The 26,820-nt window shown below is 39.0% G+C and overlaps 1 pseudogene; it reads left to right on the top strand.

The window, feature by feature from the left end:
- LOC130238826 (transient receptor potential cation channel subfamily M member 4-like) overlaps positions 1–26,009 on the top strand; it is a 48,558-nt pseudogene extending 22,549 nt beyond the window's left edge.
- The last annotated feature ends 811 nt before the right edge of the window (positions 26,010–26,820 follow it).

Below are 26,820 nucleotides of genomic sequence, written 5' to 3'. Positions count from 1 at the left end.
TTCCATACTAGGAAAAACAAATATTATGGAAGTCAATGGTCTTGCTTTAAAATATCCTCTTTTGTGTTTAAGGGAAGAAGAAACTCAAACAGGTTTGAAACAAGACAGAATTCTCAGTTTTGGGTGAACTATCCCTTTAAATTTCATTCATAATGGTCTTAACAGGGTTTTTACAATTTAAAATGTAATGTTTGACTGAACCCTGACTCAGTTTGACTCTGACTTGAGATGTTTCTTCACCTCAGTTTTTAGAGATGTCTCTGAAGAATTCAACACCGTGTTTGGTTCTGGCTGTTCTGGTGGTCTTGCCAATCTAGTGAGTGACATTGTGGAGAATGTTCAGTCTGCAGCGATACCTGGAGCATCAGAGAAGGAGGACGCCAGCCCCATCATGGAACTCCGAGAAGAACTAGCGGCAAAAGTCAAGAAATATTTTCCGGCAGAGAAAGATACTGACAAACTTGTTGACAAGGTAAATGTTACACACACTTTACACAGTCATATAATATTGGAGTATAAATACATTTAAGCAGTGTTTTTTTTTCTGTTGTTGCTTGGCTGCTTTTTAAAAGGTTTTAAGCATCTACCAAAACAAAGACATCATCTCCGTTTATAACGCAGAACAGGAAGGAGCAGAAGATTTTGACATTGTGATGCTCAAAGTGCTTGTTCAAGGTAAACTTCACATATTATCTACTTATTATCTGATTAGATTACTTAAAAATGGTTATATTATAATTGTTATTTGTTTGCAGTCAAAACTGACCACAGTGCTTTATCATTTCATTTAAATTTTCATTTATGAAATGAATGTTTTGTTAAAATACACATTTATAATGTACGCAGATTACACACACATATACAGTTGAAGTCAGAATTATTAGCCCCCCTGAATTATTAGCCTGAATTATAAACAAATAAGACTTTCTCCAGAAGAAAAAATATTATCAGACATACTGTGAAAATTTTTTAAACGTCATTTGGGAAATATTTAAAAAAGAAAATAATTCAATGGGGGGCTAATAATTCTGACTTCAACTGTAAATATACACATATATAAATTATACACACACACACAGGCATATATATATATATATGGGCGACGCAGTGGCGCAGTAGGTAGTGCTGTCGCCTCACAGCAAGAAAGTCGCTGGTTCGAGCGTCGGCTGGGTCAGTTGGCATTTCTGTGTGGAGTTTGCATGTTCTCCCTGTGTTCGCATGGGTTTCCTCTGGGTGCTCCGGTTTCCCCCACCGTCCAAAGACATGCGCTATAGGTGAATTCATTCATTCATTCATTATTTTCTTTTCGGCTTAGTCCCTTTTATTAATCCGGGGTCACCACAGCGGAATGAACCGCCAACTTATCCAGCACATGTTTAACGCAGCGGATGCCCTTCCAGCTGCAACCCATCTCTGGGAAACACACTCACTCACACTCATACACTATGGACAATTTAGCTTACGCAATTCACCTGTACTGCATGTCTTTTGGACTGTGGGGGAAACCGGAACACCCGGAGGAAACCCACGCAAACGCAGGGAGAACAGGCAAACTCCACACAGAAATGCCAACTGACCCAGCTGAGACTTGAACCAGCGACCTTCTTGCTGTAAGGCAACAGCACTACCTACTGCTCCACTGCGTTGCTTATGAGTGAATTAGGTAGGCTAAATTGTCCATAGTGTATGAGTGTGAGTGAGTGTGTATGGATGTTTCCCAGAGATGGGTTGCAGCTGGAAGGGCATCCGTTGCGTAAAAACATATGCTGGATAAGTTGGCGGTTCATTCTGCTGTGGCAACCCCAGATTAATAAAGGGAGTAAGCCGGAAAGAAAATGAATGAATGAATGAATGATATATATATATATATATATATATATATATATATATATATATATATATATATATATATATATATATATATATATATATATATATATCTATAAATGTGTATGTGTGTGTATTATATATATTTATATATAATTGTACATACAGATGGGTGTTTATGTATGTATTAGATCATACAGTTATTAATTAAAATGTATTGAACAGTGGCAGATCAGTGCCACCTGGTGAAATGAGAGTAAATAAAATCATCTGTAAAGTGTGTGTTGTCTCTGCATATGCCTGTCTGACTGTATTGTGTGTGTGCATGTGATTGCCAATGTGAAAGAGTGGACCAAATTTTCAGTAGCTAAAAATGCTGCACGCTGGTTTCACTTTCCCTTCAGCTCTAGTCATTTAATTACAGGTGTTTTTAGTGTGCATAACATTCTTCAAATGTTTCATTGCATGTTTTATTTCATTGTTTTTTTGTTGTGTGTGTGTATGTATGTGTTTAGCGAGGTAAACGACATGTATCAGAGAACACTAACTCCTATGCTGATGAGCTGAGACTGGCCGTAACCTGGAACAGAGTGGACATCGCCAAGAGTGAACTCTTCAATGGACACATCGACTGGAAGGTACAGGTTAAACTAATAAACTAACTACTTTTAAACATGAGCCTTCTTCAACTTTTTTCAATCTTACACCACAAAGAGGGTAAAACATGCTTTAATTGCTATTAACATTAGTTACTGACCCGTGTCTCCTGATTAATACATTTCGAGCATATACTTAGCTCTGCATTATGCACTGTTAATGAATAAAGTTGTTCTATTTTGTGAAATAGTTCTGTCATGTGTTGATAACCTGTTATTTCTAATCTGACACCCACAGTATGAGGAGCTGGTGGATTCCATGACTGACGCCCTGGAGAACAATAAACCCCAGTTTGTGCGTCTTCTCATTGATAACGGTCTGAACATTTTGAGCTACTTGACTTACGGCCGACTGGAGGATCTGTACAACTCCATCTCTGACAACTGCCTGGCCAAAACACTCCTGCTCCATCATCTGGACGAGCGCATGCACGAGTCCAACAAGCAGATCTACAGCATCAGCATTTATGAGGTCAGATCTCAAATAGACAACTATAAGCCGATTTACTGACCGGTAGATTCATTCAGGGACGGATTAACATAAGGGCTAGGTGGGGCTGAAGCCCCAGGGCCCACGTAAGAACGGGGCCCTTGATTGGCTGAACAATTAAATTGCACTATGACGCTGGAAACGCCTCTTTGCATTATGCTTTCTCTCGTCAATAATGTGAAGTATCCCTTTTGGTTCGCTGCCAATCAAAATAGTGACACTGGTGCAAAACAAGGGCTCGGAGTGGCTGTAGCCCAATCAGAATATTGAATAGCCCTGTTTTAGTCATCCATTAGAGTGATCAGATGTTCCAATTTTCCCAGGACAGTCCCTTATTTTGGCACTACCACGCAAAACCGTTCAGTCAAAGGTAGGCTAATCAAGCTCATTACTAAAAATAAAATTCAAACAGTCTTCGTCATTGATTAACTTGTACTGTAGTAACAGAAGCTGGGATAGGCAGAATCATGCTGAATGGACTCCTAACTGAAACCCAGTCTCGGCCGTGCGGCGGTAATGGACTTAAAAATCAGGCGCACGCTCGCACAATCCTTCCATCAAACAATATAACCGAGACAGTCTGCAAACAAAGCAGTTATCAAAATGTCCGTCATTGCGGAGTATGTATCCCAAGTAAATACACTCGGTTATGCTTTACAGAAAGTCTAGCTGAACACATTAGAAAGCAAACTTTTTTATGAATGTTTACTTATGAAAACTCCAGTAATAAAATGGAGCTATAATGGCTTTCATCAGACATTATATCTGATGCAAAAACATAAAATTAAATAAAAAATAAAATAAGGATTCTAGCCTTCTGTAACTCAGATATCCACAATATTTTGGAAATTAGAATCAGAATCAGTGTTATTGGCAAATGTGCTTCACACACATAAGAAATTTGTTTCGGCTACAGAAGCTTCCAGTGTACATAAAGTGACAAATGACAACACAAATTAATAAATATGAAAAATAAAATAAAAAAAAGATGATAACATTAAACAGAGATGCAGTTAGAAGCATGGATTTGAATGATATCCTATCATTAGGGATTTATGGGCAGCTAAAGTTCTAAAGAAACTTTTTAAAGGTAAACCCCAATTTAAAGTATTTATTATGAAGCAGTCATTGAGGAAGTATTGCAAATGCTTTTGGTTTTGTTGATTTTTGCAGCCTGTTTGAACTTTAGAGTTCATATTAAATCATTACTTCATTTTGTATAGCCTACTTGTAGACCTTTTTTGATAAAATAGAAAAATATATAATAAATATAAATCAAATGGTGGAAAATTAGATAATATGTTGTAAATGATTAATTATAATAACAATAATAATAATAATAATAATAATAACAACAACATGGGTGAAGCAGTGGCGCAGTAGGTAGTGCTGTCACCTCACAGCAAGAAGCTCACTGGTTTGAGCCTTAGCTGGGTCAGTTGGCATTTCTGTGTGAAGTTTGCATGTTCTCCTTGTGTGCGCGTGGGTTTCCTTCGAGTGCTCCGGTTTCCCCCACAGTTCAAAGACTTGCTGTACAGGTGAATTGGAAAGGCTAAATTGTCTGTAGTGTATGAGTGTGAACGAATGAGTGTGTGTGTGGATGTTTCCCAGGGATGGGTTGCGGCCGGAAGGGCATCCGCTACGTAAAACTTATGGATAAGTTGGCGGTTCATCGCTGTGACGACCCCGGATTAATAAAGGGACTAAGCCGAAATGAATGAATGAATCACAACAACAACAAAATAAAAGGGGGCCCTTGAATTTGCCATAGCCCCAGGGCCCAATGTGTTCTTAATCGGGCCCTGCATTCATCTCACTGTAAATCATTATAGAAATCACTTAAGGTGGCTTCATGCGTTTACAGTAATATTGGAGGATTAAATATGGTATTCTCCTTTTAATGAAACTTTTAAATAAAGTTTAATTAACAGTTAAATTCAGAATAAACACATAAACTAAGTAGATTTTTTTTTCTTTAAAAACCACTCAATACTTGGTTATTATTGAAGAAAGAAATGTAAAAAGGTTCAAGTTAAATGTTTATTCAATGAAAAATGTGCCAAAACTAAATTCAATTCAATTCAATGTGATTTGCACTGCTCTTTTCGCAATAATTATCGTTCCAAAGCAGCTTCACAAATAATTGCACATTATTAATACATTACATTCAATAATAGAAAAGTTAAGGAGTTGTGTATAGGTTGGACAGTATATAAACATAGTTAACCTGCAGTTATACAGTATATAGTGTCCTTTCCAAATGGTGATACCTATGTGTATAAAACATGTTCAATGAAGTGTATTTGTGTATTTAATATAAAAAACATGTACAATAATTGAAATACACACAAATATATATATATATATATATATAATATATATATATATATATATATATATATATATATATATATATATATATATATATATATATATATATACTATGAAAAAAAGTGTATGAAAAAGAGCAGAGCATCTGTTGAGTGCTCATCTAAATGTCTGTGGCTTGAATCGATGATGGAAAACTGACTGTGTTTCACGCAATAAACATCACTTGGTTAAACATCTGTGAATATGTGCTGTTGTAAATGTGTCAGATCTGTGATGGCAGGTGTCTCAGCTGCTGGAGGATCTGCTCGGCGAGGTCTGTCATCCCTTCTACAGGACCGAACTCACACTGAACCCAGCATCTACCAGAAGAAAAGCTATGAAGGTACCAGACTACATTTTGATTCTGTGTACTCTCAGATTTTGAAAAATGAACTGTGATTGTCTTACCACATTTCAGAGAGCATGCGAGGTCCTGAAGGGGGATTGCACATACCGGGATATGATGTGTAAGCACCCGTGGTTGTGTCTCTTCATCTGGGCAGTGCTGCAGAACCGCTGCGAGATGGCCATCTTCTGCTGGGAAATGGTAATATGTTCCTGAAGACAAGCTAGATATTTGTCTTGATCTGCTTTTCAGATAGAACCACTTTGGCATGTGAAAATGCATTTATTAATACGTTTATCTTTGGTGGTATGTTTCCTAATGGGTGTTCCCTCTCCATGCTTATTAACACACAGAAAAGTTCTGCCATAACCCACCCGAACCAGCTAGATAAAGACAGCAGAATTTACATTTAGTCATTTAGCAGAAGCTTTTGTCCAAAGCGACTTACAATTGAGGAGGCATTCAGCAATTCAACAAGAAGTGGCAATACACATGAGAAGTGCATATTATACAAAGTGTTTCTACAGGTGGTTTGTCAAGCCCACTCACCTGTGTGAGGCACACTCACTTCATTTTTTTTGTGCTGATTGTAAGAAAGTGTTTGGGCAAATGTGCAAAACTGGTGCACGTGTCAGTTAAAGTGTCAGAGAGACAAAGAGTGTGTTTTCTACAGGTGGTTTCTCAAGCCCAGGGCTTAATTTATGCCAGAACAAGCCGGATCCAGCACCTCTGGAATCTGATCTGGCACCTCATTTTATCGATCCCCCTCCTCACATGCAACCACGCCCTGCCCCGCTCTCCACTTTCTTCCGCGAGTCCCCAACCCTCTTCACATTCATCCGCGACACTCTCTGCCCCGCTCTGCTGCGCTCTTCAATTTTTTCCCGCGAATCCCCAACCCTCTTCACTTTCGTCCACGACAACACCCACCGAATCAATCCCCACCCCCCCCGGTATTCACTTTCGTCGCCAACACCTCTCCCTCCTCTGGTAACATGCAGGATCTGTTACCCCGATCTGTTCCGGGACCTCGAAATTTACAAATGAAGCATTGCTCTAGCCCACTCACCTCTGTGAGGGACACTCAGTTTGGTTTGTCATGTAGTGTGGTTGGAGGAGAGAAGAGGGGTCCTGGGTTTTGTTCACAGGGGTTCAGGTGATCGCGGAAGAGATGGGTTTTTAGTTGTCATTTGAATGAAGCTAGTGAATGCAAAGTCCATGTGGAAATAGGAAGATAATTCCACCAGCGTGGAACATTTAATGAAAAGGTTTTGGAAAGTGACTTATAGGTAGGGCCAGACAGAATCTGCGGACAGTTTCTGCTATTTCTGCGGAAAATTTTGTAAAAAATCTGCTGATTTATGCGGAATGATTTTAGGAGTATCATAACTAAAAACCATACATATGATAAAAATAATACATTTCTTACTTTTATTAAATGTTTACAATGCAAATCCAATTAGACCCACTTATTTGATAAAAAAAGCAAGTCTCTCATATAATATATCTACTGAACGACAGAAAATATTACTTTGCAAACTGTATTAAACATAAATAATATGAACATTGTAATATTACTATTAATATTATATTAAAATAATATTAGTGAAATTAATTTAAAAACTGAAAAAATAGAAATTTACACACATTTACACAAGTAAATACATAGACTCAATTATGGGCTAAAAATCTGCGGAAATCTGCGGATTTCTGCACGCGCAGATTCCGTGTGGGCCTACTTATAGCCTCTCTGCAATGGTACCACAAGGCGGTGCTCACCCCCGACCGAGTCACCTGGAGTGGATGTAGACCATAGACTGTAAAATATATGGACGTAGCATCCGTGACGTCACCCATAGGTTTCTGAGAGCACAAAAGAAGCCACAAGTAGGCGCGGCCAACCGCCGCCATTTTGTTCGCGCGTCATCGCTCCCACGGCGGGATACCAAACAAGGGCAAAGAGGCGGAGAGTGGGCGGAGCTACAGACACTTGCTGGCCTTTGCTTAGACCTGGCAGACAGACTTTACTTTGGGAGAAACGCTTGATACTTTATTACTCGTTGTGTTCTGACCACATGTGCTTGACTGTACACTATATCAATAAAGTGTTTAGACTTTAAGAACAGTGTTGTAATACATGAGCCACTAAACATTGCTCTTATGACGTTTTTCTACAGGAGGAAAACGCGAATTACATCCAAACACTTCAGATGTGTGTGTGTGTTAGTTAATGCAAGACTATTGATAAAATCCAGTACAACACTGTATGACAACGCTTCAGATGACTGATCTAGAGCCTACAGCTAATCAATCTGTCACATTCTGGAGTGCTTTACGGGTCTAAAGAAAAATATAAATGATAAATGATCTTAAATAAAACAAATACATTAATAGAGATGGTATACAAGTATATAACTTTACTCACATGGGAAACGGAGGCCACGTAAACGGTTTGTGAGCACAATTAAATGCACACAGCATCCCATATCATCTGATAATTGTAAGAAATAAGTCCAAAAGGCAGCTGACTGTGTAAAGCCACATAAAACAGCACAAAAATACGATGAATATGCCGAGATCAGTGGCTAATCTGCCGGATTCAGCTGAGGTGAAGTGACGGCGACCAGCGAGACCTAGCTGTCACTCAAGTGGCCACGCCCTTAATTATGCAAACTTAAAATAACCTAATATAAAGGAAATGGATGAGTTATAAAAAAATTCACCCCTCTAACAGTTGTCATGGAGGGTAATAATAGCTATATGAACCAAAATCGTTCTTTGTACCAGGCTGTAAACACCTTTTTTTCTGCTGTAAAGTTGGCCATCCTAACAGTGGGCTCAATTGCAACTTGCTCTATTATGGAGCCAGGACTAGCGGAACTTTGATGAATTGCAGTTTCTGTTACTTCCGTATTGGCCTCCCGAGGGAGAGCGGGAGGTTGCCGCTTGATGTAGACCTTCAGGAGCTGGTGGAGGTAAAGCCTGGTTTATACTCGATGCGTCCGCTAGTTCGCTTAAGTGCGTGCGGCGAATGTGACGTCATCGCTGAGCTTTCAGAAGTTCGCTTTGGGTGCGCACCACATGATTTCGGCTGGCCGAGCGCATGTTTTTTTGCGGCGCAGCGTTTGAGTTGAATATATAACACTTTTAAGAGATTATTTCTGGAACAGGTACGACTGTACAGACATCTTTATGATCCGTGATCATAGAGATAACCAGATGATCAATCATTCTTGGCTAGAAATTGCAACAGCCTTAGGAGAGGAGGAAAGATTTTGTTAATAGGTTTGGAAAAAATGGGGATACGTTTGTTAAAGCCAAAAGAGGCCATGGCAAAAGCAGAAAATCATAGGTTTTACACTGATGTATAATTACAATTTTGAATTTAAAAATTTGATAGTTACAAAACTAGAATTAATGAACAAATAATTTCTTTGATAACTGGAAAGGAATATTTAAACCTATCGCTTAATATACTGATGGCCGGTTTTTTCTAGGCTTTATTGGTGATAATGGTCAGGAATCATGGACTAGTATTGCCTTTTAGCATAAGTATAGGACAGAAACTAGCCAGACAGTAATGTGTGAATTGTGGAGCGGGATATATCTAAAAAAAATCTGCATTTTTAGTAAGTGTACTTTTTTTTACTTTTATTCTTGCCATAAAAAAAAATATATATATATATTATATTATATATAATATATTTGTAGAGCAACCCTTTTTCTATTGTCAGTAATATGTTAATAAACTTTAATAGGTAGAACTGTCCGAGAGTAAAAGCAAGTGATGCATCAAAGTTTGATTAAAAAAATCTTGAATGTTATAAAAATCCTTATAATCATTAAAATAATTGTTAAAGCAATAAAAATATTCAGTTTAAAATATTGAATGATATTAATGATACGATGTAGTTCAGGAAACTTCCTACCTCTCTGTTTATCCGTCTGATTTTACGGTCAGTTTCTTTTGACCGCCCCCTGTCGTTTTAAAGAATATGACAACGGCGAACACATCAAGTATAAAAGCCTCGTCCGTTTCGCGAAGTTGTGGCCCCAGGCGAATCCAGCTTAAGAGGGTACAGTAATTTTAACCTCGACCGTATCCAACAGTAATCAATACATCCAACCGTAACCAATGCTGAGAGATAAAGAGAGGTGTTACATGGGCTCTCTTTAGCTCATTGAAGACCAGACAAGCTGCAGCGTTCTGGATCATCTGTACAGGTTTGATGATGCAAGATGGGAGTCCAGCTAACTTAAAAGGGCATTGCAGTAGTTCAGCCTTGAAATGGCAAGAGCTTGAATTAAAAGTGGCGCAGCTTGATTTTTAAGGAAGCATCTAGTTTTTCTATTGAAAAGTGCAAACCTAGATGATCGAGTTCTGTTAGCAATGTGCTCTTTGAAGGACAGCTGATCATCCAGGATCACCCCGAGTTTCCCTACTGAATTACATTGGATAATAGCAGACGATTCCAGGTGGATTGCGAAATTGTGATGAATGTGTGGGGATAAGGATGTAATTGAGTTGTATCATGAAGACGTGGTGGTAGATCCAAGGAATGCTATGCTGAGGCTTGCTGTAGAGGATGCTACGTCTAACTAACGGCGTGCTCAAACAACAGTACCGCCCAATGCTAAAAATGCTGTGATGCCTAAATTCACATATTTACTAATTGCAGTTATTGTTAATTACTACATTTCTTATTAGTAGTGTGTTGTGACATCCAGGGAATCTGTTCTGACACTGAACTGATGCTGCAGCTTCACACTCATCAGTCTCGCTCTTCTGTCTCAGTGTGGCGAGTCGGTTCTGACGGCTCTGGGTGGATGTAAACTGTTGGCGGAGCTCTCTAAACAGGAGATCGAGACCGAGGCCAAGCTCTCTATGAAGGAGCTGGCGCTGAAGTTTGAGCAGATGGCACATGGTAAGATTTGGTCTTCTCTGTGGTCTTATTAAACTTATTTCAAGCTTCTATGGCACTACTAACACTACATTACAGATGTGTTTGGAGCATGCTACCAAACCAAAGCAAGTCATTCCTTCAAGCTGTTGATCCGCAAGTCAAAACTGTGGGGTGACGCCACCTGTCTGAAGATGGCCATGGCTGCAGATGCCCGAATCTTCTTCAGCCACGATGGAGTGCAGGTCTGGCAGCACACAAACCATTGTTAATAGTGTCATTTATTTTAAAACAAGGTGGGTGTTTTTCTTAAAGCCCTCTTTTTGCTTAGTCTCTGCTGTCTCAGATCTGGTGGGGCGATATAGAGAGAGGAACTCCGCTCTGGAGACTTCTGCTAGTGATGATCTGTCCTCCTCTCTGCTACGCCAACTTCATTGAATTCAGGTACAGCAGCATGTAAACGTCTTCACAGTTCAGCTTTCCTCACATTATCCCTATCCTTTACTGCTTTAAGCTGGGGCTACACTGTACACATTTTAATAAACCTGCTGTATATGATTGTAGCTTGTTAGACTGTACAAATATGATGGTGTCAAACTTTATACAGCAGTTCTGTCTGGTTCTCGAATCTGATTGGCTGATAGCCGTGCGATATATTCTGCAATATAAGAACTCGTACAGCCACTTCACTCTTGTGTATTACTCCGCCCACAAGAGTGGCAAGCAGAGGACTACAGCTTGGCAGATATTGCAGCCGTTGGACAACATTATGTACCTTTGAGGCTTTTTTAGGCGAGAATGTAGTTGTTTTGTAGCAGAGCAAAGACAGTTGATGTTGTCCATCCACAAGATGGCAACAGAGACCGCATAATAAGCCCTTAGGGGAGAAAAATTCAGCGTAAAACTACAAACTACAGCTGATCAAATCATTAGTAAACAGGTAAATGACATTCCAAGTCGATCTCGCTCTTTTGTATGATGTAGTGCTGTATTTATATCATAGTAATTGTTGTGTGTTGAGTGTGAGGTGGGACTTACATAACAGGAATGTATGTATTTTGTGTTGGCCACTCTTTATATAACCCTGAGTTTGGTTGCCCATTTGTTTGTTTCTAATGAGTCTCCTGTTTTCGTTACTGCAGACTAGTTCAGTAAACAGAAAGAAAGAAGAAATGCCCGCATGTGTTTAGCGTTTTTCCTTATTGCAAACACAACAGTAATCTAGTAGTGATTGCGGTGCTTTGGCTTTTTCGGGGTTAATTATTGCGATATCCTGATTGCAACAGAGAAATACTGGGAAATCTCTGTAGACTGATGGCATTTCATGCTGTTCAGTCTTATAATCTTAAAATGTCACCAAAATAACCTGTTTTGTCATCACTTTAGACATTACGCTAGAGAATCATTCAAACACTAGCTCTAAAGTGACGTTGGTTAATGATCAACGGTTTCTGCTGTTCTGACGTCAGCTGCAGATGTGAATGAATGGCGGAAGAAAGTAGTTCCTCATACAAGAGGATTTGTAGAGTCACCGTGTTTGATTTTCTTTTTTATATACACAATTATGCTGTTGAACTGTTGTATAAATGCAATATCACACTCTTAGGCACTCTAAGGCACTAACACTAAGGCATGCACGCCTACCACCAGTGCCGATATACAGCCACAATGCACTGCTACTCATATGATATTGCTCATGTAAGATCTAAATTCTCATAGTTTCAGATTGTACAATAATCAAGCTGGGTCAAAACAGACACGCAAGAAGACTCATCTGGTTTTGGTTAATCTGACACTGCCTGAAATTTATCGAAGAGAAAATGTGATTACAACAACTATTAATTGGCTTTCAATGAGCATGTCAAATCCACAATCAAAGACCACAAATTTGAGTTTAGGATTATTGGAACATTTTAGGATTTTCCAATTTAATCTCAGATGACCAAATGGAGGCCAAAATTGTAGTGTGAGCCGGGCTTTACTTCACAAGTTTGCATATGTGTTGGTTCAGTATTATATTTGGGCACACAGTAGCATCTAGAAATGAAATCTTAAAGCCAAAATGTCATCCAAAATATATCAAACTGGAAATGTGCTGCATTATGGAAAGGACCTAAGCTTTTGTTTCCAACTAGGAAAAGATCCAGCAGAAAAAAGAAATCAGTGACAGCACCGCCATGTTCAGCTATAGACAACAATTACGGAGAGACAGTTTTCTCCTTCAATGACATCAAACACCAGTACATCAGCTTTTATTCAATACTTCATGCATAAATATGTCTGTCAACAACTACAAAACAACATCTGTTATCTTATTATCTTTAGAAATGAAGGCGAGCATGAAGACTCAAATCATATCAGGCGGACTACTAAAGGTTTGACTGCTGATTTTGAAGCTTTTCCTGAAGCATTTAATAAAACTAGTTGATCAATGCTCTATTGATTTGGAGCAGAAGGGCTGAAATCGTAAGTCTTTCTGTCATCAGGAGCTCCTGCATTCAACAAATCAAAGAAGAGTAGCTTTGTGGTTTCCCGCTGGAAGCAGTTCTGGTACGCTCCTGTCACCTCATTCATCGGCAACCTTCTGATGTACTTCCTCTTCCTGTTTCTGTACGCCTACGTGCTATTGGTCGACTTCAAGCCGCCTCCCCCTGATGGCCCTGCAGTTTCGGAGTGCGTTCTGTATTTCTGGGTCTTCACTTTAGTGTGCGAGGAGATTCGAGAGGTACGGTAGATGCTTTTTTCTACTCAAGTTCTTGTACAAATAAGCATTTACATCACTTTGTTTTTCTTTCTCTTCAGGCGTTCATTGCAGGCAATAAGAAGTTTCCTCAGACGTTGATCGTGTATGCTCAGGATGTGTGGAATAAGTTTGATGTTCTTGCCATTTCCCTCTTTATTACTGGAATGTGCTGCAGGTAAACATGCCTTGATAGTTTACTATCATAAATATATTATACGGTTTGACTATTAAGAGGCTCACTTGGCCACTGGCCAGTTATTAATTAAATATTCATCACACTTTGGTGGTGTTGTAAGGTGCCACCCATCATCCCAATGTTAGAATCTAATAGCATGGGTAAAGGTTAAATCAGGGTTCATGCACATTTTACTACTAAAGTTCTATGATTTTTCCAAGTCTATTTTCATGACCTAATGCAGGGGTGTCCAAACTCGGTCCTGGAGGGCCAGTGTCCTGCAGATTTTAGCTCCAACTTGCCTCAACACACCTGCACGGATGTTTCTAGAAAGCCTAGTAAGTGCTTGATTAGCTAGCCCAGGTGTGTCTGATTGGGGTTGGAACTAAACTTTGCAGGACACCGGCCCTCCAGGACCGAGCTTGGACATGCCTGACCTAATGTTTCATGCAATGTCTACATATACGTGATGAAAGAAAAACATTGCATGTTCAAATTTATTACAGCATATCGTAAAACACGCAACAATCTATTTAGTTTCAATTTATATTTATGTAAAATTGTTTTAAATAATGCTTACACCACACTAATAATGTGAGAGTATGTGATTGGCCAAGGGCAGAAAAGAAGTAAAGACAACTAACCTATAATCAAGTATACAGATACCTGTTTTCCATGACTTTTCCAAAACTTGGTGGGATTTTCAGTTTTTCCAAAACTTTTCCAGGCCTGGAAAATGCGATGTCAAAATTCCGTGACTTTTCCAGGTTTTCCATGACCATATGAACCCTGTTAAATGCATGATAGTCCTTTAAATGCATGTGTGAAGATAAAGTTGTAGAGCATGTGGGGTAATAAATATGGAGAAGGGGGGAGGGGTGGTTTGGAGAGTTCGCCCACGCGAACGCAGGGAGAACATGCAAACTCTGAACGCTGGTTCGAGCCTCGGCTGGGTCAGTTTGCGTTTCTGTGTGGAGTTTGCATGTTCTCCCTGCGTTCACATGGGTTTCCTCTGGGTGCTCCGGTTTCCCCCACAGTCCAAAGACATGCGGTACAGGTGAATTGGGTAGGCTAAATTGTCCGTAGTGTATGAGTGTGGATGAGTGTGTATGGATGTTTCCCAGAGATGGGTTGCGGCTGGAAGGGCATCCGCTGCGTAAAATATGTGCTGGATAAGTTGGCGGTTCATTCCGCTGTGGCGCCCCCGGATTGATAAAGGGACTAAGCCGAAAAGAAAATTAATGAATGAAAATACTTAAATAACAGACAAATCCTAATTTCCAACGCAGGCAAGCTGCGTTCCAGACCAGTTCAGCTCGATGACGTATAATGTCTCCGACACCGCCTGTAGTCCCATTTAGCAACTTGATAGCAATCGTCTTATTAAAGAAGGGTAACCTAAATAATACGTGAAAGTATCTTGAGTTTGTGTTAGCCACAAACCTTATTTAAGCAATTTAACTGAATGATGAATTCAAAAAGCCCATTGACTTTGGGACGAAGGAACAGGAACTGCTAAAATGCTAACTCGCTTCTGGGTTTTTGTATACAAATTGACGTCATAGTTCCTCCACTCTATCGGGAACCACTGGACTAGAGTATAGCATCTGGCAAATGTCTAGGATCAAAACCAAAACTCAGATCAACAGAAGCGAATTCTCATAATAAAAGTGACTACTGTTAAATTGAGACCACACACTGGGACTTTTAATGTGATGCCAAGGAGAGGTGGAAGGAACAAATGGTTTTTAAGTTCAGAAAAAAGCATTCTTACAGTGTGCGTTCTGCTTTCCTTTTTGTTGATCACCTGTGCCTGTGTATCTTTGTTTCTGTCTCAGGATGTTCAGCTGGTCGTTCAGCATGGGTCGTGGTATACTGTGTGTGGACTACATGGTCTTCACTCTCCGACTCATTCACATTTTCGCCATTCACAGACAGCTGGGTCCCAAAATCATCATACTCGGCAAAATGGTGAGACAAACAGAGAGGTGTTCGATGTCTAAAATCAGTATGCGTGTGGTCCACCACCATAAAATCAAGCTTTTTATGGATGACTGTCCTTCACTACATGAGCAGAGAGGCATGGCTGTACCATGCCCTTTTTGGCTGGTCTATTAGTGCATATCTAGAAAATAAGCTCAACTGAATCATGTGGTTTAAATTGGTCTCTCTGCATGCCCCTGTAGAACAGAGAGGCCAAGAAAGCATGAGAGGTGACCTATTAAGAATCGGATGATCAGGTTGTGTTTTTCCACTGAGCAGAGGTGGCAGCAACATATACACTCAGTATGGAGGGAGACAACCAGTGGTGTAAAGTACCAAATTACAAATACTCAAATCACTGTAATTGAGTAGTTTTTCTCAGAAATTGTAATTTACTGAGTAGTTTTAAAAATTTAAGTCGTTTTAAAAACTTTTACTTACCCTTGAGTACATTTTTAGTGCTATATCGGTACTTTTACTTAACTACTTTCCTTCAAGTTGCAGTCACTACTTAATTTTCTAATCTATGGGGATTAGAAAAATCAGTCCTGTGATTTCTGTCCAATCAAATCGCACATGTAAGGTAAATCGCCTCATAATGACCTACCTCAAGACATTGGCGATTTATAATTGCAGACCCCAAAATCTTTACACACTGTGGCCCAGAGACCACATCACATAGATGCATGTCACTGATGAGAAGATGACAGATTTTACTGTATGATGACCGAAATGGCCTTAAACACCCAGCAGACACAAGACGTCAACTTGACGTCAGATTGACATTGTACCCCAAGGTCAGACCGACGTCAAAGTCCAACCTAAAATCAACCAAATATGAAGGTCTAATGATGGTACAGCTTGACGTTGTGTGGACGTTACCCCTATGACGTCTATCAGACGTTGGATTTTGGTTGCCATACCTGACGAATAAATGTCAGTATTTGACGTCAATATGACGTCGGTTTTGGCTCAACATTGGATTTTGGTCACTTTCTAACACAACTTAAAAACTAACCAAATATCAACGTCATTTGACTTCGTTATTGGACATAAAAATAACATTGTGCTTAGACGCTAGCTAGATGTTGAATTTTGGTCACTTGACATCACAACCTAAACATAATCTAGTATTAACATCTTATGATGTTGTGTGCCTGCTGGGCAATAACTAAATGCACTACAGAATGTTACGTTTACACACATCCAGGGCTTAATTTGTGCCGGAACATTCTAAATTTGGCACCTCTAAAATCTAATCCGACACCTCACTTCACTTTCACTTTCGTCCGTGACACCCCTCCGCCATCCAACGCCCCGCTTCCCCCGCCCAACCCGATTACCAGCTCCCTCGATCCTCGGGTAACATGTCGGATCCACTACCCCGATCTGTTCCTGGACCTCTCAATTCACAAATTAAGCACTGCACACATCCACAAATTACATGTAAACACATCAGCTTTTTACAGTGTAATAATCACTACTGATTACTCTTGAGTAGATTTAAGAGATTGACTTTTTTCCTCATACTTTTAGTAATATTTACAGGAGATACTTTTACTCTACTTGCACTACATTACTAGGCAAGTGGCGGTACTTTTACTTAAGTATGTTTTTTCAGTACTCTTTCCACCATTGGAGACAAACCATGCTCTATCTTCCCCTGAAGGACAAGACATCTAATTGGGGAAATTCAGGGTGAGAGAAACATCACTCAGTCCTCCACGTCTATATGTGGTGGTTCCATAAATCTGGACATGGGTGCCAAATTATGCTCTGTCCCTGAAAAAAGCAGGTCTATTCAGGCGGATTTACCAAGCAGGTGGTGCTTGAGCTGAAAAACCAGTTCAGGCGGATCAATGTGGCACAACCAGCAAGACTTGGGATATGGGAGTGTCAAGAGCTCAAACCTTGTTATTGTCCTTCATGTCTGCCAGGTTTAGCCAGCGGTAGCCATACAGAGATCATACAGAAGCTCTTGGGTGTAACAATCCTTGTGTTTTAAAGTCTTGGACTGGTAAAACGAATAGATGGCCATAACATACAGGGCAGAGGCAGAGCATTGAGACATGCTGAGAGCTTTAGATGGGAGGCGATCTCTTCAGGCAGCAGTGAATTGCAGACAAAAACTGCCCACAATGGCCTTCTCCACCTGGGGGATTTACACATACACCTTGGCTGCCCAAACATTGAGGTACTTGAGACTGGAGCAGAGAAAGGTGCTTTACAAACCTGAATAAACTTCTGGGACGAAGGGGACAGAAAAAGTAAAGAAGTCGCAAAAGAAAGAGTAGACTCAGAGTCATTTCAACTTTCTACAAATTGCCATGCATTCAGTTCCTTAAACCTTGTTCACACTACATGACTTTAAACATCGGCCGATCGCTGTTCTGTTTACACTAAATGACTTGATTTTATGTCTTTTAATCGCTGTGGTGTTCACACTACATGACACTATGTAAATGAACCACAAGAGGGGGTCACACACTACATGATTTGACAACAACTCATTCGCCAACAGCTCAGTCAAGCTACCAAACCACAACCAGCGACATTTTGAGGGAGGAGCCGTCAGAAAAAGCTGAACACTATTGGCTGCTTGTGTGCTGATGACATCACTGACAGCGTTTCAAGCTTTCAAGGGAGCATTTAAAAACGTTGCCAGTCAGCTGATGGGTCAGTGGATCAATCGCTCATCTGTAAGGTTCAAGTGGATAGATGTGGCTTTAACACTAGAACTACAGAGGCAGTCAGAGAGTTTTTAATTTTTGTAATTTAAGAACTCTTTGAAACAAAACATATATATAACACCCTGATGTTGCTTAAATATCTGTGTGCTTCTTTCTAACATTGTTATTTTTTTTAAATAACAGTAAAGAACTGAGTAAAGAATTTAAAGTCACTTCGCTGTGACTTTAAATAAGCATGCCTTTTTTGCCTAGCAACTTCCAGCTGACATGAACATAACTTTCTTATAGCAAAAACATAAATGTATGTTTTTTATCTTTTAAAACAGCATATTCTGTGCTGTGAAATAGCTCCTGTGAAAATGAAAGCGAGCCCAAGACCTTTGCATGTCCTAGTATCTTAACTATATATTTATAGGTTGTAATACCAAAAAGATAATATTTTAGGGTAATGGTGTCATGAAATATGATGACAGACATTTAAAGCTTTATTTTTAAAGTTTTGAATGTAAATATGACATGACAATATGATATTATATGAGAACGGTCAGAATGACCAGTATAGTCATTTTAACAGAATTGTAGTTCCACTGTTAATATAGCCTACTCTTGTGTCCGTGTTAATGCAGAATGAAGCGAGTGCATCGATGCCGATTCTGGCCAGTCACAGATGTTTCTGTTGAGCTCTTGAGAACACGGCCATACAGCTCATGCTGATATGCTCTTTCATTGGCTGCAGCTCGTCACTACATCTGACCGGACATGGGGTCGAGTCGGCCGACTGCTCTCGAATGTTCAGCATGCTAGATATTGGATTTCCGTCTGCGACGTGAAGCCGTGGTGGGCTTTAAAAATTTCATTTTCGAATTGCACTGCACTCAGTAGACCAATCACTGCAGATAGCATCACACAAAGGAGGGATTTGTAAAACTGAATCACCACTGAAAATTCACATGTAGCTGGAGACAATTATGGCGACTAAATCAAATCTCACGTGTGTTTGTGTTTTGCATGAATGTTCTTGAATTACAGATCAAGGATGCGTTCCTTCTTCTTGTTCTTCCTCCCTGTGTGTGGTTGAGTGCATATGGAGTGGCCAATCAAGCTCTACTATACCAGTACGATCCGAGCCCTGCAAGAACGTTTCGACGAGTGTTGTACAGGCCATATCTACACATATTCGGACAGATTCCTGTAGAAGAAATAGATAGTATGTTCACTTTTCACACTTCTTACCATTAACATTTTGCCTCTTTTTGATGACATCCACTGACTGTATCAAATCTTTGTGTGTTAAGCTGGCAGCACTGGGAAAGAGACTGCACGGATAATCTGACGTTAATCAATCAAGGCATAGAGCCGTGCAGAGACACCAGCCACAACTGGCTTGTGGTCGTTTGTTGGTCATCTTCTTACTAGTCACCAACATTTTACTTGTCAACCTGCTCATCGCCACATTCAGGTATTATTATCTGTTCATCCTTCACCTTCAGCTAGGCATGGGCCGGAATAAGATTATGACAGTATGATAACCTTGGATAAAAATTACTGGTCTAAAATTTGTTCTTTTTACAACCCCAAATCAAGTTGTGACAGTATGGAAAACGCTAATAAAAAAAAGAAAGAAGTGATTTCTAAATTTACTTCAACTTGTATTTCATTGCAGACAATACAACAAACATTATTTAATGTGTTCCTCATGAATCTTTTTTAAAATAAACTTATGGTCCTTGCAACACATTTCAAAAAAGTTAGAACAGTAAAGCATTTAGCACTTTGTAATGTTGCCATTCCTTTTCAACAACAGTAAAAAGACATTTATGGGACTGAAGACACCAAGTATGAAGTGCTTCAGGTGTAATTTTGTCCTATTCTTCCTGCAAATAAGTCTTAAGGTGAGCAACAGTACAGGGTTTTTGTAATCACATTTTGCACTTCCAAAACACGCCACACGTTCTCTAGTAGAAACAGGTCGGGACTGCAGGCAGGCCAGTCAAGTACCTGTATCCTCTTCCTCCACAGCCTAGACTTGTAATGTGCCCAGAATGTGGTTTTGCATTGTCTTGTTGAAAACATGCATGGTGTCCCTGGAATATAAAAGTAGTTTTCAGCGTTAATGGTTTCATCACAAAAGGTTAAGTTACCTTTGACAAGTTCACTGAACAACTCCATACCATGAAAGACCCTGGCTTTTTGGACTTGCTGCTGGTAACAGTCTGGATGATCCTTTTCTTCTTTGGTCTGTAGCTCATGGGTCCATTTCTCCCAAAAATACCTGAAATACTGATTCTTCTGACCACACATTTCCACTGTGTGATGGACCATCCAGATGTCTCTGAGTCCAGAGAAGTCGAAGACGCTTCTGACACTGTTAACATAGGGCTTCCTTTTGGCAGAGTGGATGTAACTACATATTGTGATACTTGACAAAGGTTTGCCGCAGTAGTCCTGAGCACATTTGGTGATATCGCTTATAGATAATGAGGATTGTAGATGCAGTGCTGCCTAAGAAATCGGAGATCATGGTTGTTCAGCTTAGGGTTGTGCCCTTGTTGTCCTTTATGCACTGAAACTCCTCCAGATTTCCTTGAGTCATTTAATGAGCTATGTTCTGTCAAGGTAAATATCCAAATGTCTTTCTCGTCTTTCTTTGAGGAACATGGTTTTTAAACATTTCCACACTTATTTGTTGGCAAACTGGTGATCCTCGGCCCATCGTTGCGCCGAAAGAACTAGACCTTTTTGGATGGTGCTTTTGTACCAAATTATAATTACAATCACCTGTTGACATCACCTGTTTCAATACACCTCCTTATTTCCTGAATCCTAGCCCTAAACTACTTCTGTCCCAACTTTTTGGAAGGTGTTGCAGGTCTGATGACAGAAAAGGGTGTATATTTACAAATGAAATGAAGTTGATCAGACAAAACATGAAATATTTTGTGTACATATTGTCTGCAATGAAATAACTGTCAAAGTAACTTGTGAACATCACTACTTTCTTTTTTATTTGTATTTTCCATACTGTCCTCATTTTTTCTGATTTGGGCTTGTATAAATGTATGGGGTATAAACCATTTTATTTTAAGAAATAATTTAAATATTTTGGAACAGTAAACTGTCAGGGGCTACGCAGTGGCGCAGTAGGTAGTGCTGTTGCCTCACAGCAAGAAGGGTCACTTGTTTGAGCCTTGGCTGGGTCAGTTGGCATTTCTGTGTGGAGTGTGCATGTTCTCTCCCTGCGTTCGCGTGGGTTTCCTCCGGGTGCTCCGGTTTCCCCCACAGTCCAAGACATGCAGTACAGAGTGGGAATGAGTGTGTATGGATGTTTCCCAGTGATGGGTTGCAGCTGGAAGGGCATCCACTGCGTAAAACATGTGCTGGATAAACCCAGATTAATAAAGGGATTATGCCGAAAAGAAAATGAATGAATGAATAAACATGTCAGGCTAAGTGATTAATATAGATCTTCACTTCTGCCTATAAACAGTAGTTTCAAAAACACAGATTTATTTACGATTTAAAAAGGCATCTTTGGATATCTTTCTTGTCTTTGGATACAAAATTAGCCACTGCAGTGGTGTATAAGTGATTTGTTTTCCAGATGTTTGCTGAATTATGGGATGACCAGTAGCTTTTAATGGCTCTTTTCTGCTGGAGATACTGTTGCCCTAATAAAAATGCCCTTAATTAATTAACATGAATTAATGTTCTTCTGCAGCTATACCTTTTCTAAGGTTCAGGAGCGCAGTGGACACATACTGGAAATTTCAGCGGTATAATTCTGATAGTGAGTATCATTCACGTCCAACACTCGCTCCACCATTCATCATCCTTCTCACATCAACCTCCTGATCAAAAGAAACATACGCAAAGTGTCGTCCACCAAAATACAAACGATTTGGTAAAGTTGTAAAAAAAATTCCATTTTAACAAGAACATTTGTTCGAAGTAATCGATCGATAAATAAATGTCTGTGTTTTGCCTTTAATACAGCCTTGGAGTTAAAAGGGTCCAGAAGCGAACAAGCTGGTGAAATGGGAGAAACCTGCAGAAGGAGAACTATCTGGCTCTTGAGAACAAAAAACAAAGAGGAACCGACTCTGAGAGGCTCAAACGCATAACTTCTAAGTGAGTTAAACTTCACATTTTCAGTTATTAGGACACACTGATACAACTTTCCAATGAGGATTGGACCAAGAGGGAGGACCAAAAAATGTATATGATAAACCAAAACTGACCAAAAATGATAAACTATCAGTTGACTTCTACTGTTTCATCGCAGCTTTAACTAAACCTGAACAAAATGTGATTTAAACTCCTGATTTTCCACAGATTAATAATGATGTGGATGTGTTTTGTTTCAGAGTGGATAGTGTGATCAGACAGGTAGCACAGATCAGAGATGTAGACCACAGACTGAGAGCCGTCGAGTCAGAGGTGAGGATACATGATGTGATACCGGTGTTAACATTGTACACTCACTGGCCACTTTATCAGGTACACTAGAGCAGCCAACAGAGCATCTTTGTGATGTGGCTGGAGCAGGAGATTCACATCATGGAAAAATCAGCAGCAACTATGTGATGCTGTAATGCAAATACTTATCCAAAAACTCTGAGGAATATTTCCAGCAATTACTTGATCAATGCCACAAAGAATTAAGCCAGTTCTTAAAGCAAAAATGTGGCCGACCCAGAAAAAACAAGGTGTACTGTATCTAATAATGTGGTTTAGGTGTATCACTGTGTATATGGACTATTGTTGATTGATTAATACTCTTGTATATGCAGATGGAGTTCTGTAACTCTTCTCTACAGTGGATTATGGAGACTCTTTCTCAGAGCAGCACAGCGAAAAGCACTAAAGCACATCCTACTCGCAAAGGTAAAAACAGATACACATCCACTGTATATATACAGACTAAATGAGACTGTTTCTCATTTACTCACAAATAAATGTCAAAAATTTAATGCAGAAAATAAGTAATATAAAATAAGTAAAATTATATATTTAATTTAAGCTTTGCTGAGTTAATATGAATATTTCTGCTATTTAATTGCTGTATTATTCATATTTGTTAAATAATCATATGGTATGCAAGTGTAATGGGTTGGCAACAAAGGTGAGGATCCACGTGCAGTTTATTAAACAGAAAAGTCGTACAGACAAAGGTTAACACAGGGACAGAGCATGCAGCTAATTCAGAGAATGGTCATTATAACAGGCGAATGGTCACAGTAAAACAAACAAGGGTCCAAAAACACGAAAAGCAAGTGAAGGAACCTCTAGGAAAGGCTCACTAACAGTTAACAAGACTCAGCAAAGTGTGTGTGAGTGAGGTGTAACAATAGTCCTGTGCTGCGTCATAATTCGCATACTTATACTATTCCTAAAACAATGTATTTTTTGTGAAGGAAAAATATATACTTTTGAGTGTGTAACAGAAGAGTATGCAAGCTTTGGGACATACTACTTCCTCATTAACAGATCGTCATGTTGCTTAGTTATGAGCCCTGTCAATCATCCTCACATCATCCTTATTTCTGTCCTATTCAATTTCCTACCTTATTGGAGAAGCAGCAGCAGCAGGTTAATCTCCCATTCACGGGTCTTTCATGCAGAGAAATCTCCTCAGGTCTTTGGATAATTCTGCATTCAGATGTTAATGTCCAAACACGTCTTTACATAAGTTCACATTGTTGTTTGCAGATGAAATATAACACAGAAAATGCGATTTAAATATTTTCCAGTTGGCTCTATATTAATTAACAGTCATAGAAACATCTTTACAAAGCATCTCTACTTGACGTTTGGTCTTGTGCGTCCATCATGTTTGTAGTTTATTTATACGTTTCATCCGCGTTTGTAGTTCTAATCGAATTCACGCCCAACGCGCAATATACTGTGGGCAATATCAGCGGTTTTACCAGATATAGTAAACCATGCGGGAACCTTACTATTTTCAACATACTACGATTTGGGACATACTAATTCTATTTTCAAATATTATTTAGGATGGATAGTATGCGAATTGGGACGCAGCACTGGTTATCAGTCCATCATGAGCTTTCAGCTGTGTGTAATCAGGGGGGATCAGGAACTGGTGTGTGAGTGCAAAGACTTCTGGGAGTTGTAGTTCATATAGTAGCAGATGTGTTGTTCTCCAGCCATCTGCAAATGCTAGTTATTAGGAACTTATATATATAAATAAGCCAGTTAGTTACTGATATCTACTGATATTGTAAACTAGTACAGAAAAAGTAAACGTGATATAATAACTTTTGTTTTAAACAGTATAACAAAAAATCACATTCAAATCTTCAGGATTCAACTGAAAACACTTATTTTGGTGAACTGCTGTAAAATGATGCAATGTTTAAAATACATTGAACTCTATAATCACATTTAATTAGCAAATCAAAATAAATCATGGAGAGGATATGACAAATGTAGCATCCAGTTTATAACCACAGTTTTACTGGACAGATTTCCTTTTAATAAATTTATTTGTGTTTTATGAAGTTTGAACATGCTGCGGTTCCTCTTTTGTCATCAGCCGTCACTTCAGCCAGCATTGAGAAATGAGAAAGAGCCAAGTTTCCCGTTGCTCGTCTTCTGTCTTCATCGATGGATACACTAAACAAGAAGCCGCAGAGAGCCAGTGAAAGGAGGAATGATGCCAAAAACACTCCCCATGTTCTGCTTTCCATCGTTAAACTGGTCATCCTGGTCTTTCAAGCTTCATCCTGCTCCTACAAGTTTACTCAGTGTGCGATTCAGCTTTTGTTCAGTGGTTTTGCGTAATACTAAATAAGCCTCAATATAATAATTCAATATAGCTAATTTATTAATCAAACGTTTAAGCGTTTGGGGATAATGAGTGGATTCTGACCTTTGGTAATCTCTGATGGGCAATTTCAAAGACTTTCGTTTCTCAAGGACTAGCTAATTTTACTCATATGGCTATTTATTGTATTACTAAACGATTATTACTAATGAGTCGCTTATTTAACCGATTCGTTTGAATCAATGATTCATTCAGTAAGACTTGCCACTGAATGCATTGAATCCAGCCGTTCGTGAATGAAATAAGATCATCGTTCTCAATATTACTGATATATAACGTTACTCAGCTTATTTTTACTTTTCCTACACTGAAGTCGAGTCTGCTGGTCGCTACAAATTCATTCGCTCCCTTCTGTGCAATGTGACACAGTTTTACCACTGATTATGAGAGCTGATCTGCAAAATAAAACAGATGCTAAGATGCCGAAGTAAGATGAAAGTCTGAATATTTGTGCCAGCTTGTCAAAATAAAATAACTATGGCGTTATTTTAGTGCCAAATATCTTATAATACTGCTAAAACAGTTTATTTATTTTATATCAATTAATAATTATTAATGGTGGAGCTTCTTGAGTTTGTTCAGTAAGGATGTTTTGATTGGTGGATTAAAACTCGCGATTGGCTAAACAGAATACCCCTCATAAAAGGTGTGTACGAATCATGTCCTGCCAGGAAGGTCTCAAAAATACAGCACACATGCTTGTGTGAGCATTTTTCAAATTCAGTGGTTCATAAACACATCATAATCCATAAATGCATGAGGAAAGTAATCCAAGTACTTTATATATACATAATTGTGTAAACACTCGTGCGCATTTGGAAGTATCTTGCTTTTTACTTTTGAATTTATGAATTGTGCTGTGCATTTATGAATTTATGAATGCAAATGAATTATTTTGAGACTTATCTGGCTCCATAGACTCTTGCATACTCCTATGACTAATATTGGCGATAATATATTGTGCTCTGGATGTGAGTCATTTCAATCGAGCGGCCATCTTGAAACGCCTCTCGAGTATGTGCAGCTCTTATGTCTTTGAATGGGGAAACATCAAATTCTCCAAAACTGTTTGCCAAGCTTACTATATTACATTTCATATTTAAAAATGACCAATGAAATCTAACAACAGCGGTCTCACAGATTTTATTTATAAACAATAAGAAAATGAGCGCGTTCACACTGCGAGAGGAGTCACATGAGCAGCACTGAAGTGATGGTTTCGGCGCCGGGTCTATTTTTGCTGCGATACCTGCACTCAAATAAAGTGATCGCACACATTTGATGAACAAAATAAATATGATTCCACAACTGTTTATTTTGTAATAAACAGTTTATCGTAAGACGCACAAAACTGTACATGCTGGCTGTTGAAAAACAACCTCCGAACGGTGCACGTTTATTGAGTTATGTATTTTTGGTACGTGATGTTACAGTAAATATGAGTCAAATATTCATTAGGGATGTCATAATGTGACGTGTTTTCGTTGATAAAACACTTAAACGAAAACTCTGTTTACATTTTAAATAACCTATGGCTTTATATAGAGAGAGATTATATAAGATTAAGACACATTGCGGTAACAATGTTCTGGAATTTCGGATGTTTGGGTCTTTTTTACTCACTTTTGTTGGTTATTATATATCATTTGTAATTTTGTGATGGCATTTATTATGAGTTGTTTTGTCTTTACTTGGTTTTAATTTGTATTGCATCTTGTTTTTGTCATTTTGTTAAATATTCTCTGAAAACCATATCATCTGATAGAGAGGAGATACAGTAAATGGATTACAA

The sequence above is a fragment of the Danio aesculapii genome, chromosome 12 (assembly GCF_903798145.1).
Source record: "Danio aesculapii chromosome 12, fDanAes4.1, whole genome shotgun sequence".
Lineage (NCBI taxonomy): Eukaryota > Metazoa > Chordata > Actinopteri > Cypriniformes > Danionidae > Danio > Danio aesculapii.
Note: the sequence above shows the minus strand (reverse complement) of the source record. Positions and strands in the feature narration are given on the sequence as shown.